Raw genomic sequence first — 15,559 nt, 5'->3', positions numbered from 1 at the left:
TATTATTTGGTGTTCCACGGTCGCTAAAAGTTTAAGAAACACTGCCTTACCCAGCTGAGTCCCCGGGGATGAGCACACAGTCTGATGGCAATCTCTGCACTTTGTTTGCACCATGGCCAGGTAACAGCCTTAGTTCTGTCCTGCCCACGCCACAACAGGAGTGTTAGCGCGTGCACGCACGCACGCACGCACACACACACACACACACCCACCCACCCCTCCCTGCTGGTGCTAGACAGCCGCCTGCTGGCAAGAGTTGAGAGATAGCGCGTCCTGGCCCTAAATGAACGAGTCCCCCAGTGCACTCAGCAGGGCAACAGAGGGGACAGAGGACCTGATTTTCTGAAGCCGCCGCCCGTCCTGGCCACTCAGCTCGACCCCCAAAACTCCAAATCTGTGATCACAATTCAATCCAAGGTCCTGCTGGAACAAATATACAAACCTTTGGCACCTCCAGCCCATGGGGTGCGGGGGGCTGTACTTTTCCACTGGGTCTGGTCACGGGTCAAGAGCCACTGACAAGACAAAGGGGCCTAGGAAGCCCATTGGAGTTAGGGTGAAGAGGGTGATGGGGGGCCAGAGAAGGAGTCCACCCCCAGGAGGAGAGATGCAGCCCCAGGCGGTGCCACTGGCAATCTGCTATAGCCACTTGACACTGCCACGTGCGTGAGGAGCCTGAGGTTGCTCCCCTTGCAAGGGGGGCATTGGGCTGAGCAATGCTTGGAACAGCTCCTGCCAGAGGTTTTTGCTCCCAGCAGCGTGCAGCTGCCACCGTCCCAGTGCAAGGCTCAGCTGGGGTGGGTGAGCAAGACGTGAACACACACACACACACACACACACACACGTGTGACCTGTGTAGCAAGTCACAGGGGCTTCCCCCCACCTGACTGCCAAATTTGCCCTGTACCTGTCCATCCTTGACCAGCAAGCCTCTGGCTGCACCATGCCCTTTAACAACGCAGGAGCTCAACCACCCCCTGGACAGCAGGGGTAGAAATGAAGATAGGCCCCAGCACCAAAATAAACATCCCCATGGCCACGCTGCCCAGCAGCCCTGTTCCAAGGAACCCTCCAGGGAGCCATCCTCTGCTGGGCCTACACATCACCACTTCCTCCGCTTTTACCAAATCCCCGGGAGTGGCCCCATTCAGCCGCCTCCCGCCTTCCCTTACGTTCACCTCCAGGGGAAAACGAACAGCTTCAGCTGCACTGATTGGCCCCACGGGCTTGGTTCATTCTGGGCTGCCAGGCTGGAAAGGGGAGACACGTCATCTGGAACGAGACGGGAAGCCTGACCTCCCCTGACGCGCGCACGGCGTTCACCCGAGACCTGCTCAGCTGGTGCGTCCCAGCTTCAAGCACCAGAGGCATAACAAAAGGGATAGAAAGGATGAAACCAAATCCTTCCTCTGACTCCAGCGCTCGCCCTCCATCTCCAACCCGACTGGGCCCACCTTTCAGCAGGGGGTTAAATCTGAACCATGCTGTGGATGGGGCAAAGGCTGGTGAATATCAGGGTGAGCCTGCAGCAGAATCAACCGACTGGGGAAAATATCTCATTTATAGGGGGAAGGGAAACATAACAAGCTGAAGTACCAGGTGGAACCAGTGAGCTGGGAGGGTTGACAAGTGTGGGGCTGTAAATGAAGCCAACCCAAGGGTCCCCATGCCAGAGGGGGCACATAGAGCCACAGGAGATGGGTGAAGGAAGCCTAATGCCGTTCTTTGGGGTGGGACTTTCAAGTGGAGGTGGAGGTCCAGCTCTATCCAGTGCATGGAACTGGTGTGCCAAGTCCCTTACTCAACTTTTGTTGGGGGCGGGGGGAGGGGAGAAGCAGCTTCTGCATCACCAGTTCGCTCCAGACAGGTACAGAATCCTGGCGCCTGGGCCAGGCCGCTCAAGGCCACTTTTATGCCACTGATGCTCCACCCCAGAGGTTGCAACTAGCTGATTAATGTGACCTTTCCCCTGCTTCCCAGGGCCATCCCTTATACCCTGCAATCACCCATTGCACCTGGGCTCTCTCCACACGGCTTCCAATCCCATGGGCTCGAAGCCAGCAGATGGGCAGTGGGGTGCCCGTGGGTACCACTGCCCAAGGAAGAGGAAAGTAATGGTGACTCCTCCTTCCACCTCAAGAAGCATGTCACTGCCACTCACCCCAATACGTTCCTCCTACAGCGCCTGCCCTCCAAAATTCCTTCGTCTCTCTCCTCCAAGGCGCCTGCCCTCTTCATGCCACCACAAGTGAATTTAGCCTGCATTGTTTGGTGGGTTTTTTTTTAAACAAGAATTCCTCTTCAATTTGCAAACTGCCCTTCATGTGTTCCTTCCTCCTCTCCAAGCCAATAACTAATCTGATCTCGGGGACAGCAGGGGAGCCTGTCTGGACTAGCATTTGTGGGGGAGAATGGTCCCAAGAGACCCACCTTGTGACTTGTTTTTTTAAGAGTTGGAGCTGAAAGCAGACACTGGAAGATGCTGAACCCCAGAGGGGCGACTGAGGTGCTGGGAAGCAAAATGAATTAGCTTTCCTGGATGCGGAAGGGCAAGTGGGAAGGATAGGATTCCTTTGTTTCATCTCTTAGGATGGCAAAGACTTTGCTGATGCCTCCATTACACAACAATAAACAGCAAGCGGATCCTGAGGCAGCGAAGACAGTAACTTGAAAAGTTAAGATCTCAAAACCTGCGATGATGCGTGTCAGCAACAGCAGATAAGTCTCCTCCTCCTTTTCTGATAAATCTAAGATTGAGGCATGACTGTGAGTTTCATCAGGGCTACGCCTTGCCTACGATTTAGAGGTGTGATGTTAGATTGTGAGCTCGCTTAATCTAACCACCATTTTCTAAAACTCCTGTCCAGGCATCTGGGCTTTAGCACAGGCTAAGATGGCAGAGTTACAAGTACACATTCTATTTTATATGGACTAGAGTGCTGGGTTTAATGAGATCTGACACCACCCTGTTCATTCCTAGTAATGAAAAGGTCTTACCATTTTAGTGTAGGATTTAGAGTACATGTTGGTAAGTGTTAGAGAACAAGCCAGTGAACTCATTTGAAAATATAAATGCAAATACAACGTCAACTCGAAGATGCACTAAACTGATTGAAACAAAAAGCAGTAAAGTAGCACTTTAAAGACTAACAAAATAACTTATTATGTGAGCTTTTGTGGGACAGACCCACTTCTCCAGACCATAGCCAGACCAGAACAGACTCAATACTTAAGGCACAGAGAACCAAAAATAGTAAGCAAGGTTGACAAATCAGAAAAAAAAAAAAAAAAATGATCAAGGTGAGCAAATCAGAGAGTAGAGGGGCGGGGGGGGGGAGGAGTCAAGAATTAGATTAAGGTTCTCTGTGCCTTAAGTATTGAGTCTGTTCTGGTCTGGCTATGGTCTGAAGAAGCAGATCTGTCCCACGGAAGCTCACCTAATAAATTATTTTGTTAGTCTTTAAAGTTCTGTTGGACTGCTTTTTTGTTTTGCTAGAATCTAGACTAGCACGGCCTTCTCTCTGTTACTAAACTGATTGAGTTAAAGACTAAAGTTCCCCCTACCTCTTAATTCAACCAGTGTGGCATGTGTTGAAGGCCAGGCCATGTGCACTGCAAATCTCACACCTGCCAGGACTTTGTAGCTACTATATTTTAAACACGGTTAATCCAGACAAGGCTTTGAGAAAAGATGAAGAGACTCCTCGATTGTTTAAAGCCAGAAGGAACAATGCTGGTCCTCTAGTCTGATCTCTTGCATAGTACAGGTCAGATATCATCCCCACAATAATTTCTAGAGCAGATTCTTTAGAAAAAAACATCCAATCGCAATTTAGAAGTTAGTGCCATCCTATTACTCCAGAGAACCCTGGGCTCCTCTTAACCAAAGAGGCCTAAAAACCAAAGATAAGCACAGAACAGGCATTGAGGAGTCTGCAGAGAAAGATCTTTACAACAAAGGTAACTGATGTGCAGGACTAGTGCTTAAAAGCTGCAATGGAAGCAGCAACTGGAAACACACTTGAAGAAAGTCCAAGCACCTACAAGGCAGCACCATTACAAAGTGCAAGTATTGGGCAGATGTGTGCGTGGAGAGCATGACCTCCTTCCAGTGCATCATTTCCGTTTCTCTACTTTGCAGTTGAAGCAAAGCAGTCAAGGGCAGACGAATTCACTGGTTTTAGTGAATGATTGTGGAGTAATTTCAAGACGAAAAGGGTTGCTGAGAATTATTATGGAAACAAAACCCTGAAGTCTAAAGAGCCTGGGATTCGTTGGGAATAAATCATCGCCATCACCATCCTGACATACAGCTTTTCATCTCCAGAGCATTCTTGAGACAATTCACGGCCCCTCAACTTCCCCGGGCGATCACATCGTGGAGACGAAGCACGGCATAAAAATGTAAGACTGTCAGGATGATTAAGGAATGCAATGGGAACCTACCTTTACAACGGGCTCAGAGGCCCCCCAACAGAAGTGGATGCATGTGCCTTAGGCCTGTTCTACGCTTAAAAAAACCTCAGCTCGACATACGTAATTTGCCCAGGGCTGGGAAATTTTGCACCTGGAGTGCCACCATCACCTTGACCTAGTTCTCCACACGGATGCGGGTAGGTAAAGAGAAGGACTCTTCAGTCAACCTAGCTCTTGGAGAAGTGGATTAACTCCCCCAGTGAAAAACCCTTTTTCTAGAGGTAGGAACATTTTGATTAAGGTGCGGCTGTAGTGGCTGCAGTGTCAACAGATCTTGGATCTGCATGGAGGTGTGTCAGGCTTCACCAGCCAACCTTTGGGATGACACCAACCTCTCTTTCTGCACGGCTGCTCTTGGGAAATGCCCAAGCCCAGAGGTGAAGCTTTCATGGGGGCTACCCTGGGGCACAAAGCACCCGTTAGTTAGCTGGAGCAGGGGGCTCAGATGGGGCAGGATGAGGCGCAGGGACCTGGGCACAGTACTCTGAAGAGCTTATTACCTCCACTTTGCAAAAGGAGATGCTCAAGTGGAGCAATTCAGTGGTGCACCCCAGCCCACAAAGGGAGTCCCAGCAAAGCCATGTACTGCGCTCAGTTCCTACTCCCTAGCCCTCAGGATGACCACAACACCGAGCAGCACGGCCACAAACACAAAAGAGCTGTGATCACAGCATGCTTCACTTCCAGCATGTACTAAACAAGCACTTCACTGACACTAATCCATTCCAGACAACCACCTCCTCCACGGAAAGGGCAGGTAACAAGCCCTCCAACCCCCTCTTGTTCCGAGCTCTCTCTGCTGCTCGCTGGCAGATAGGTCCTGCAAGTCATTCTTAATAAGTAATTCAGAACCTCCTGTCCCTCCCCCACCCCCCTGATTCCATTACATGCCCTGATGTCAGCAAGGAGCAGATCCCAGCCGCCTCAGGAGGCAGCGCACAGCCCCAGGGTAGCGAGGGAAAGTGGAACAAAGCTGGATTTAAAAAACAAAAACCTGAGGGTTTTTCTCCGCCAGGTTAAAAAACAGCTCCAGTCGAGATTTCAGAGCTGAGCCTTCCAGGCGGCCAGACAGAACCTGGACCATCGCCACCACTGCCCAAGGAAATCCAGCCAGAGAGTCTAGGTCTGGATTTGTCTCTGCCCTCAACACAGCTTGCATATCTTGGACTGTTCCCTGCTCCTTCCTCTAGTGTGTGCACAGTAAAGAGGAGCACAGAAAGAGCTGGAGTGGCAAATTTTTTTGACATTAACAGGATGCCCGTGTGCAAACAGTTTCTTGCCTGTAGTGCAGAATGGACAGGTGTTACAGAGCCGAGACCAAAGGTTTTCAAAAGCAGCTAGTGCATTTGGGCTCCCACCGTGACGCCTTAAAGGAGCCTGGTTGGAACACTTGCCTTCTGAAAACCAGGCCCCTTGAAGGCATCTCCGGTTGGACACCAAAAACCCCTAGTCTCTTCTGAAAAGGTGCAATGGAATCCAAGCACAGTTCTACAGTGAGGTTGTCTTCGGTTCAGCCAGAGATACCAGCATTGGCCAGAGACCATCAGTAAAAATTCCCTTCTGCAACCACAGGCTCCAATCCTTCAGTTGGTATGGGTCCCGTGAACGGTTCAGATAAAAAAATTCCGAGGTGACCTTCAAGAAAGCCGACTGTTGGACTCCTCCTTGAATGGTACAGGTCCAGCAGGTTTGCTTTTGCTGAGATGGTCACCTTGACTGGCTCTGCCTATTACATACCTTAGTCTGTTCATCTGTTTCTCGGGCACCATGCAAGAGACTCGTCTAGCTCTGTGGACTGCAAATCTTTAAAAGGGAAGCAGGCTCGTTTCCAAGAGCCCTGAACATGAAGGCATGCAGGCTACCTTCCTACAAGGCAACCACAGAACCATGGAACACTAGAACTGGAAGAGGCCTCCATGCTGTTATGGACACATTCTGAACAAAGCATATCAAACCACTGCACGTTCAAACCAACCTGTGGAAATCCAGTTGTGGACACCTGCAGTCACCCGGATGCCAGCGCGCACAGTTAGATACCTTCAGGTGCAACTGAGACAGTGACCCACTGTGTGCTTATGCGCGCACGTCCTCCCACCAAACCCACCACATTTACTGCTAGCATCTGGCTAACTCCTGCCTTGTTGATAAGGACTTCATGGTACTGCTAAGCTGGGATTCTGCCCCCATCTCTTCCTACCAATACCCTGCACCAATATCCTGTCTCCACAGGGAAGGGGTTGAGGGAAATCCCTTCATAAAGCTGGTTCTCCTCTCTGCTGTGCCACTCATCTGAGACATGAATTCCGGGGGAGCCCCCGGGTGTTGAAAGAAAGATTCCCAAAAGGGCTGGAGCAGGAGATGGTGGCTTTGGGAAATGGTTTTTCAGTGTTCTCCACTCACCCAGGGGGGCTGAGCACGTGCTAGAAGTACCCCTGGATAGTAAACTCCAGGGAGGGGAGGAGGTATCTATGCCCAAGGACGACACTGGCACAAGAACGGAACTAAAAAATGAAGAAAGGGAGGAACCAGACTGCAAACCAGGAGGTGGCTTCTAGTTGTCAGAGGCACAAGGTCTGGGAGCAGCCAGCCAACAAGGGTAAATAACCTACAGGACCATCCCGGGGGGTGTGTGGAGTTCTTATGTTCTTAGGACCTGCAGGCGTGTCTGTGATAGCAGAGGATGGGACTCAGTGACCCAGGAGGTGCCTACCTCAAAAACGTCTCAGCAAGTTGGTGGCCTGCTCCAGCCTGGTCCCCTCCCAGTCAGCACTCTGTGGTAAATGAGCAAATCAGGGGTTGTGAGCTGCCCTCGGATGTAGGTGGGCTGTGTGCCACAGCCACCTGGCACCCAATTCTACAAGACCCGCGGCAATCCACACGTCCAGCAGCGGGTGCAGCTCTGTGACCCAACAGCAAGTCCACACAGCCAGCTCACCAGAGAAAAAGGCACCCGCAGAACAGCTCGCTTCAAATGCTGGCCCCCTCCAGCCCCCTACGATGCTGCTTAATCTGGCCTCTTGCAGAAGCTTTGCTGTCTCTCAGCCTGGGACAGGCCACCACAGGGTGAGAGCTGGCACACTAACCAAGTGTGCACGGTGCCGGCACCGCTCAGTGCCTTCCACAGCGTGCCAAAATGTGACCAGCAAGAGGTCTTTAGCCTCCACACACCCACAGAGCAAGCCACAGACAGGGCTGGGCCATGGGGTTGGGTCCCCAGGCGAACCCATGCCAGCCTTCAAATCCCCACCCACCCTCCCGCGTCACATTTTAGAGAGAGTTTTGCGTTCCAGGGAGCGGTGGGCAAGCCCCAAGAGACATCCCCTCTCCGGCAGCGCTACAGCCCGTGCACATAGCAGTTGGTGCTTGGAGAGCCCTGGGGGAGAATCTTTTACTAGGCTACTGGCAGGTTCCTGGTGCATTCCAACATTAACAGTTAACTGCTGTCCCCTTCTCCCCCGCACCAGTAAACCTGCCCTCCCTGGCCAAGGTCACCTGACAGCCCCTTCCCCAGCCCAGCAGTTGTATAATACAGATAAGGAGTACCTCAGCCAGAGATTACTTGGATTTCTTAATTGCTGAGCACACAATTGCTACCCCAATTCAAACGATAAGCAGACAACCGCCACGGTGCTTCCAGGAAGGAAGGAGGATGGTGCTCTGCTCCTGTCACACGAGAGGGGTAAAAGGGAAATGAATTATCATGTCTTTGGTTACAGAAGGTGACGACCAGCTCAGTGGTTTGAGCACTGGCCTGCTAAGCCCAGGGTTGCAAGCTCAGTCCTTGAGGGGGCCATTTAGGGATCTGGGGCAAATAGATTATACAAAAAAAAAAAAAAGATGGTGCTTGGTCCTGCCAAGAGGGCAGAGGACGGGACTCAATGACCTCCTGAGGTCCCTTCCAGCTCTAAGAGATTATTATATTACTGGTCGAGTTTGCCAGGTTCCCCATTAAGGAGATTAGAACCCCAGCACATCGAGAGGCCTGCATGGGTCATTTGCTCCAAAAACCATTAACCAGCCATACTGACAATATCCCATGTGTTGACTGGGAAGGTTGTGGTGTGAAAAAGCTCTCTCAAGCAAGGTTCCCGCTTATGTTTTCTATCCATGAGCAGAATAAATTATGCCAGGTGCGAGGCAGCAACTTATGGGTCTATGGGTGGTGCACATCCACGCATGCTTCAGTGCCCATAAAATTTATTCCACCCATGGACGGAAAACAGAGGGAACATTGCTCATGCCCCTGATAGTAGCCTCGGTATCCTGATGGGCTCTAAAGCCAACAGCAGCTGGTAGGGATGTTGACGGTTAACCAGTCTGAGGCTTACTGTTTATGCTTAACTTGTAGGGGCTGAAGCAGACCCCTGCCCAGTGTGAGCAGAGGGTTGTTCCAAAGACCAGCTTCATCAGATGCTTGAGTGCGGGGTTCAGAGGAGGGTTTAAAGAGGGGGTCTCAGTAAAGGGGAGGGCCAGAGGTGACAAGGTCTGTCCAGTCAGGGTGGATATGGCCCATTATCGGCAGTTCATGTGGAGCTGCGAACGTCAAGAGAGGAGAAATTAAGTCAGTTCAGTCAGGGGGATGTGGCCGTTCTAATTATGGCACGTTAGCATCTGACAACGGGCTACATTCTCCCTGACTGAACTGACTTAATTTCTCCTCTCTTGACGTTTGCAGCTTCACATGAACTTCCGATAATGGGCCATATCCACCCTGACTGGACAGACCTTGTCACCTCTGGCCCTCCCCTTTGCTGAGACTCCCCTCTTTAAAGCCTCCTCTGGAACCCCCCAAGATTAGTGCACCTGACAAAGCAGGTCTTCACCCACAAAAGCTTATCCTCCAAAATATCCGTTAGTCGATAAGGCGCCACAGGACTGCTCGTTGTTTCTGGAAATGGCCGTCTTCCTCTCATCTCCTCCCTCCCACCTTCCGCTCTCATCTTCTGACATTCACACAAAAGGAAGAGCGTTGGGAGATGGGGGGGGAGGGCAAAAGCCTCACACACCAGCCTGCCTGAAGTGAAGCCTTCTGCATAAAGCAGGCCAGCGAAGGCTTTCCGATCATTAGCTTTCTAATGCCGCGTCTCCCCTCAGCTGGTCCTGCCCTTCACCTCCTCCCTGGCCACGAGACACACTCCTTCTGCCTGGCCTTGCTTACCTCGCAGCTCCCAGCCGACCCAGCAGCTAGCGCAGTCGCCAGGGCCCAGCACACGCTCCGCGGCTGATTCATTCAACGGCCTTGCTCAGCACAAACCAACGGCCTTCTAATTCGACGGTGGAGCTGCAATTAACAAGGGGGCCCACTGCACCAGCTTGCATATGTCTGCCTCGACGGGGCATGTGCTCACACAGGCACAGGGGGTCGTGGATACCAGATGCTGCGCACAGCCCAAACCCTTCCTGATCTAGCGTCTGAGGAGGGTAAGAAGATAAACCTCAGAGCCAGAGCTCCTGCACTTTGAATCATAATCACAGCCACAGCCAGTCTCTTTCCCCTTCACAATGTCTTTCAAGGAGAGGCTTTTAACAAGAGGCCGTGCTGTGTTTTAGCCCCTGGGGTTAGAATGATTATTTCCATTTCTTGTATCAATTATTCATTGGCTTGGAAAATAGAATATATATGCTATTGATTGTGTGCACTCTAGGACAAAGTTCTCTGCAGTTTCCCTTTCCCCAGGGAAGGCCCAGCCACTTCCATTGCTCAGGCAGTGTTAACGTGAGCCGCCCATGCCCAAAATGTAGTTCAACAACAGTCACTCCCAGGCAGAGACGGACCGCTCCTTCTAAAACCAACCTCCGGTTTTATAAGGCAAACCAACTGCGGGTTTGTGCCCTGTTAAAGGCTAAGAATAAACAACAACTCATATTTCTTCTATGTCACTTCTCTCCTGTTGTTCTCAAAAGCACATGAAATGGAGATCAATATCCTGGTCCACGTCTTACAGATGGGGCACCGAAGCAGAGAGCGGAAATGGGCGCCCCACCTCTCCCAAGAGCTAGGTCTCTCGAGTCCCACCCAAGTATGACGTTCACAGGCTACACGGCCTCCCATTTAGCTTCTTAATGACAAAAGAAGGCTGGGTTTGTTTCCAAGCTTTTGCCTTTTGCCTTGCTGGGACTTCTCCCCTTCCCTCCTGGTTTCAGGACTCCAGATCTGCTCTTCCCAAGAGACCCTCCAGCAAAAAGAATAGATGACAGACAAACAAGCCCTGGCAGTTGTAGCCCATTGGGCTAGCTTAGCCTTTTCTCTTACTTAGCAGGAGAGCAAGGGAGCTAAAGCCTGTAACCTGCAACCTTCAAGGCCCTGGCTTAAGCAAATTAACAAAGTATAGGAGACCTATGACCCTTAGCACAGATAAAGTGCCCAACACTTACTCTAGAGCAGGGGTCAGCAACCTTTCCAAGGCGGGCTGCTGAAATTTGACCTTTTGCCCTCGATGTACAGTCCAAGTGCCTGTGATACTTATTAAAGTCACCAATAGTCCTACTTACAACGGCTTAATTAATAAACTAAGATACAGAGCGTTACCATTTAGGTGGTGGTTAGGAGCACTAGCTCCTCTTTTGTTAATCCGCAGGAGGCTGGAGGAGGGCTGAGCTCCTCCCTTGCTGACAAAATATCGGCTAACTTGCCACTCTGGGCACGCATGCAAGGTGTTACTGACCTCTGCCCCAGATTTCGAGGAACTGGGATTTCCTTGCTCAAAAGAAGAGACTCACACTGGAGGACGCCAAGCAACCACAAGAACCCTGAAATAACATTGGGCCTGGGTACTTCAGGGTAGAATCATGGGGAGATTTTTATGCACAAACTTGCTTGCAGCAGGGGATGTAGCAAACACGCATCAATGTGTTCAGCTATAGGCTAAGTGCACCCCAATCCTACGTGGGTGAGGAAACGCAATTTACATGCACAAGGTTGGGCATGTCAATATATATTTGTGACAGCATCCAGGCCCTCTAATAAGCCATGCCACCGCATAGCAGGGGCAAGGTGTCCATCACTGACCCTGCTGCAAGCTTGCGCGTAAAATCCCCAAACGCTAAGGCAGAGGTCAGTAACTCCCTGCATGCGTGCCGAGTCCTCTGCTTCACACCACCAGGTCCCTGAGGAAGGATGTGAGCATATGCCAGTAATTAGACCACAGACAGCAGTAAGACACTATTGCTGCTACTTGTTCATGTGGCTTTCTCGTCTTAAAATGAAGGATCAGTAACCAAAATAGGAAGGAGGAGACATTTTTTCCAATTCGGTAAAAATACTCCATAATGCAAGAGCCACAATACATGTGACTATGAGACCGCCCTTAATAAACAATGTCAAACCATACTTTTTGTAACCCCTATTTTAAGAACAGCGTGCGCACGATGATTTGTAATGTGAAACGTGTTTACTGAGGGGTGTTCACAAACTTTTTATGTATTCTATTTCCTCACACTTCACTTCTGTGTTTGTACCACTGTCTTCCTGATTTTTCGCTCCTGAGCCTTCTCTCTCCCTGCAGGACGCTGGCAGGGAGTTAGCCAACATTTCAAGATCACATATTGTTTGCTATTTAGCTAGAAGTTATTCATTTTGGGCTTTTAGACGCTCACCGTTTATTGAAGATAACCAGGAGGGGGTTTTATTTATTTTTATTTTGTAATCATAGCATTGGGAGCCACAAAGAAGCTCTTAAAGAGCCGCATGCAGCTCTAAAGCTGCAGGTTGCAGACCCCTACCTTAAACTAATATCGGCTGTCAAGCAATCAAATTATTATTGACCATTATAAAGAATCAGGGTCGAGCATTCTCAGTACGTAGTCAAGGTGCTGTTGGATACTTACCTAGAAGAGTTTCTTGTGTCTGTTAAATGAAATAGGGACTAACAGGATAACCCCAAAGTGTCGTAACCCAAGATCACTTCCTTTAATTAATTCACTTTCTTGGAATCAGCTGTCATAAACCTAGCAGTTTTCTCCAGTGGTCCATAGAGTCTCACAGTGCAATCATGGCCTGAAGTACAAGTACTTAAGAAAAAAACAGCAGCAACTCACACACACACACACACACACACTCTAAACTTACAAAAGTAGCCCAGTAGCCCTTCTTTATACAGCCTACAAAAGCCAAAAGGTGTGCAAACTCCATTTTCCCCTCCCTTCTCACCCCGTACGTGACCATTAACCTCTACACGGCTTCTGAAAGGAGGGAGGGACAGAAATGGAAAGTAAGACAAGAAGGCAAACTGAGTGTCAGAGAGTAAACAGGGAGCACCATAAATGAACTCTCAGCTGATGGCCAATAAGAGGACCCAGCCACACACAAAAGACCAAGCCCACAGCTGGGCCGCCACTTGCCACAAATGAATTATTTGCTTTGCGAGTTCATTCTGAGCAATTTGCCAAGGCTAGTCTGCAAATTGGAGGTGGCTGGTTTTGCAAAGGGGTTAGGAGGGCTTCACGGACTAAGGTTTACAGTGCACTTTGTGATCTTGGAGCAAAAGGTGCTGTAGAATTCCAACACCCTGTAAGCAGTGGCAGCTGTCACGTCAAACTCATTAAAACAATACCACGATTTACCTGTGCTACTTGCGCTGTTGTCCCACTCCCCCTCCCCCAGGGGGGAGATGTGTCGCCGAGTGCTGACTGGTTACTTCCTCCTGATAGAGTTTTCTTGACAACTTCCCATGACAGGGATTTTTCAAAATACATCCAGCTGGAAGTCCCAGTTAATCAGCTCTAAAACCAAGGACATTTCCCTTCCCCTTGTCAATGTATGCACCAGACATGATCAGAATGGAACAGATAATGGAGCAGCCGTACTCCAACTGCACTAACAACTGCTCTGTAAGCAGATGCTGCCAAAGCTCATTGTGCCCAAAATGCAAGTTTTGAAAAGAGGCTTTTCCCAAAACAGAAGCACAGCTCAATTCAGTGCCTCCCCGCCCCCAGATTCCACTGGAAACAAATCTAATAACTACTCCCTCTCAGATGAAGGCCCCACAGCTGCTGCAGCATCATGTCACTCTCTAGGATTTTTGCTTCCAAGTTTTCATGCACTCACTAGAAAATGCACTTAGACTACAATCTCTCTGGGGCAGGTGCCGGCCACATGCCAGGCTTCTCATGGTCAGACAGTGCATAATAAAGCCTATAACAAAACACCACTCACCCACCCAACCGAAATGTAAAAATCCTCCAGGAATGGTAATTTTAGGACAGCAAAAAGCAGGTGAGATTTACAAAATTCTCTCCTCTTTGAAGCCCTACAGTGTTACAAGCCCATTTAAATGCATTTCCAGGCCCCCAAATTGAAACTCTGCTCAGGTCACTGACTACCAGCCAGCTTTCTGAGCCCACCCACACAAGTGACATTTCCTTTTTAAGCAAGCAGCTCTCTAACAGCCAAGCTGCCCTGAGCCACAGGAGTGCTGTGTCCATCTCACTGTCATTCTCGCAGCAACAGGCAGCGTATGTGCCACAGGAGGGGACCTACAGAGAGCATCTGCTGCTTCTTTCTGACCTGTCTCTGTGATGGATACATCCATAAAACCCCATCCGTCCGGACAGTCACATGTCCCGGTTACTCCAACCAGCCACTTCTTCCATCTGATGCTCTTTGTAGCACACATTCCCCCCGCGTCCCACAGCTCACAGAAGAAACAACCCAATATTTCATTAACAACTGCTAAGGGCTCTGACAGTTTATCAAGCACACCCAGTAACCCAGCAATGACCTTATTCGTAATTGGCAACCATGTAATCTGCAACAAATTAGCTCAAACCCTCCTGAAAAGCTCAAAAGGGGATTTTGGAGGGTGGTTGCCTTAACCTGGGGAGAAACTACACAGAGGCAGACTGGTTTCAGCTCCAGCAGCCTCGGCCTGTACATCCTCTTGCTCCAATGGAACCATGGAGTTTGCCATCAGGGCACGGCCCTGTGGGCAGATGCTGGGAAGGAACCAATTATATAGAACATTTCAGCACCATTATTCATCGCGTCCACCATCATGGCCCTTTGGCAGGCCGCGTAATACAGGGGACATGGCTCTACAACGAAACCTGTATTCTACAGTCCACTTCCAAACTAACTGGAACCCAACAGCACTCGTAGCAGTAAGCCTCTTCCACACATACGTCTTGGAGCATAGGCCACTGACAACCATTTGCCAGTGATCTTTCCCAATTCTGACCAGCTGTATCCCTATCCCATCTTTTCAGCATCTGCCTTCAGGTCTCTCTGTCTCCATAAAAATCCCCCAGACCCACTGACCATACGTCATCAACAACTAAGACCTGCGGCAAATGATTCACCAACTTCCTGCAGAAGAAGCCAGGAAGAGGGGAGAGTGATGTATTGGACACACCCTTAGAAAACTAACCACCACCATCACAAGGCAAGCCTTACGTTGGAACCCGCAAGCGAAAAGGAAAAGACATCATCCAGGAAACAACTGGTGTAGGGACCAGTAGCACTGCTTGGACAAATATCTCATGAGCCCCAACCATTCTCTGCCCCACAGGAGCTAGTCTTCATGTCCTGGAGTGGTCCACTTTGCTTTCAAAGGTGGCATACAGTGCCTCACCTCACTGCTACGGACCAGCTGGACAAGGCGGCGTTAGACACCACACTACACCTCCCAGCACTAGTGTCAGCTGTGTGAGTCTGAATCTCGTTAGCTCTTTGATCCCGACTCAGATGTTATCCTTAATTACACAGGCCTATGAAGTACCCAGCACAGCCTTCTGTGCCAGCCCTGTCCAGCGTAAAGGCAGCCCCTACACATGAGTCGTGGAAGTCTGCTTCAGACCTCCATCCGCGGATGTGGATGCGGATACCAGTGGCTCATTTTTGCAAATAAGGACACCGATTTTGTATTTGTGCAGGACACTAAGCAGCAGATGTTAAAGTCTCCTGTAGAAGAAAAAACCCACTTAGTCCAGCCTTGTTCCAAAGAGCACAAAGATCCAACGTGCCACCTGCCTTCATTTTGTGAAAGGCAACGGAGCTCCAGAGGGTTCCTGCTCTTTGCCCGTGACAAGCATTTGGCATTATCTGCCTCCCGCTTCCTAACTCAGGGTAGCAGAGATGTTCCAATAT

General features: G+C 50.1%; 1 protein-coding gene across 3 annotated transcripts in view; it reads right to left on the bottom strand.

The window, feature by feature from the left end:
- NDST1 (N-deacetylase and N-sulfotransferase 1) overlaps positions 1–15,559 on the bottom strand; it is a 72,366-nt gene that overhangs the window by 45,316 nt on the left and 11,491 nt on the right. The window contains exons 2-4 of one of the 3 annotated variants that reach the window (XM_075009401.1): positions 9,635–9,757; positions 8,020–8,139; positions 7,187–7,247 (exon numbers count right to left, since the gene is read on the bottom strand). The exons of 1 other annotated variant lie outside the window; for it this stretch is intronic. The gene's annotated coding sequence lies outside the window, so the exon portion shown is untranslated. The remainder of the gene's footprint in view (positions 1–7,186; positions 7,248–8,019; positions 8,140–9,634; positions 9,758–15,559) is intronic. One more of the 3 variants, XM_075009402.1, reaches the window with a different exon arrangement.

The sequence above is a fragment of the Carettochelys insculpta genome, chromosome 15 (genome assembly GCF_033958435.1).
Source record: "Carettochelys insculpta isolate YL-2023 chromosome 15, ASM3395843v1, whole genome shotgun sequence".
In the NCBI taxonomy this organism is placed as follows: Eukaryota; Metazoa; Chordata; order Testudines; family Carettochelyidae; genus Carettochelys; species Carettochelys insculpta.
Note: the sequence above shows the minus strand (reverse complement) of the source record. Positions and strands in the feature narration are given on the sequence as shown.